The sequence below is a fragment of the Ambystoma mexicanum genome, chromosome 4q (genome assembly GCF_040938575.1).
Source record: "Ambystoma mexicanum isolate Mex_15411 chromosome 4q, UKY_AmexF1_1, whole genome shotgun sequence".
Taxonomy (NCBI): domain Eukaryota; kingdom Metazoa; phylum Chordata; class Amphibia; order Caudata; family Ambystomatidae; genus Ambystoma; species Ambystoma mexicanum.
The window spans coordinates 526,483,995-526,486,494 of record NC_090928.1 but is presented as its reverse complement, the minus strand read 5'-3'; positions in this window follow the sequence as shown (position 1 = coordinate 526,486,494).

Below are 2,500 nucleotides of genomic sequence, written 5' to 3'. Positions count from 1 at the left end.
GTAATGGGGCAATACCACACCTTAATGTATTCACTGTAAAAGAAAAAGTATGTATCATCTTACTATAAAATAAAGTGGAGAAAACACAAATAAGACTTTTTTCCACACAGGTTTAATCGGCTATTTCCTGATATTCTTCAATGCGTTCTGATATTGACTGGTAATTGTGTTTGATACTTTCTTAGACTATTTCTGCCTCTGGCTGATGTGTATTTTCTTTCCAAACTCCACCAGAGCGTATGATTACACAGCATCCTATCTGTGGAAAATGGCAGTGCAGGGATAGGGAAGAAAACTATAGGCATCCAAAGGAGCCCGGCTAGCTCAGCGGGTAGAGCATGAGACTCTTAATCTGAGGGTCGTGGGTTCAAGCCCCACGTTGGACAAAAACTACTATATTTTTAGTGCTTTTCGACAAAAAAGAGAGACATTGAAAGTCTCTTCACAATATTTGCAGTATTTTCATTGTTAAAGTTGAATATATGAATACATGTCAGGATGATGTTTAATGTGCCAATACCATACCTTAATGTATTCACTGTAAAAGAAAAAGTATCTATCATCTTACTATAAAATAAAGTGGAGAAAACACAAATAAGACTTTTTTTCACACAGGTTTAATCGGCTATTTCCTGATATTCTTCAAAGCGTTCTGATATTGACTGGTAATTGTGTTTGATACTTTCTTAGACTATTTCTGCCTCTGGCTGATGTGTATTTTCTTTCCAAACTCCACCTGAGCCTATGATTACACAGCATCCTATCTGTGGAAAACGGCAGTGCCAGTATAGGGAAGAAAATTATAGGCACCCAAAGGAGCCCGGCTAGCTCAGTTGGTAGAGCATGAGACTCTTAATCTCAGGGTCGTGGGTTCGAGCCCACGTTGGGCGAAAACAACTAAAATTGTAGTGCTTTTTGACCAAAAAAATAGAAATTGAAAGTCTCTTTACAATATTTGCAATATTTTCATTGTTAACATGCAATATATGAATGCATGTCTGGATGATATGTAATGGGGCAATACCACACCATAATGTATTCACTGTAAAAGAAAAAGTATGTATCATCTTACTATAAAATAAAGTGGAGAAAACACAAATAAGACTTTTTTCCACACAGGTTTAATCGGCTATTTCCTGATATTCTTCAATGCGTTCTGATATTGACTGGTAATTGTGTTTGATACTTTCTTAGACTATTTCTGCCTCTGGCTGATGTGTATTTTCTTTCCAAACTCCACCAGAGGCTATGATTACACAGCATCCTATCTGTGGAAAACGGCAGTGCAGGGATAGGGAAGAAAACTATAGGCATCCAAAGGAGCCCGGCTAGCTCAGTTGGTAGACCATGAGACTCTTAATCTCAGGGTCGTGGGTTCGAGCCCCACGTTGGGCGAACACAACTAAAATTGTAGTGCTTTTTGACCAAAAAAATACATCCTATCTGTGGAAAACGGCAGTGCAGGGATAGGGAAGAAAACTATGGGCATCCAAAGAAGCCCGGCTAGCTCAGTCGGTAGAGCATGAGACTCTTAATCCCAGGGTCGTGGGTTTGAGCCCCACGTTGGGCGAAAACAACTAAAATTTTAGTGCTTTTTGACCAAAAAAATAGAAATTGAAAGTCTCTTTACAATATTTGCAATATTTTGATTGTTAACATGCAATATATGAATGCATGTCTGGATGATGTGTAATGGGGCAATACCACACCTTAATGTATTCACTGTAAAAGAAAAAGTATGTATCATCTTACTATAAAATAAAGTGGAGAAAACACAAATAAGACTTTTTTCCACACAGGTTTAATCGGCTATTTCCTGATATTCTTCAATGCGTTCTGATATTGACTGGTAATTGTGTTTGATACTTTCTTAGACTATTTCTGCCTCTGGCTGATGTGTATTTTCTTTCCAAACTCCACCAGAGCCTATGATTACACAGCATCCTATCTGTGGAAAACGGCAGTGCAGGGATAGGGAAGAAAACTATAGGCATCCAAAGGAGCCCGGCTAGCTCGGTCGGTAGAGCATGAGACTCTTAATCTCCGGGTCGTGGGTTCGAGGCCCACGTTGGGCGAAAACAACTAAAATTGTAGTGCTTTTTGACCAAAAAAATACATCCTATCTGTGGAAAACGGCAGTGCAGGGATAGGGAAGAAAACTAGAGGCATCCAAAGGAGCCCGGCTAGCTCAGTCGGTAGAGCATGTGACTCTTAATCTCAGGGTCGTGGGTTCGAGCCCCATTTTGGGCGAAAACAACTAAAATTTTAGTGCTTTTTGACCAAAAAAATAGAAATTGAAAGTCTCTTTACAATATTTGCAATATTTTCATTGTTAACATGCAATATATGAATGCATGTCTGGATGATGTGTAATGGGGCAATACCATACCTTAATGTATTCACTGTAAAAGAAAAAGTATCTATCATCTTACTATAAAATAAAGTGGAGAAAACACAAATAAGACTTTTTTTTCACACAGGTTTAATCGGCTATTTCCTG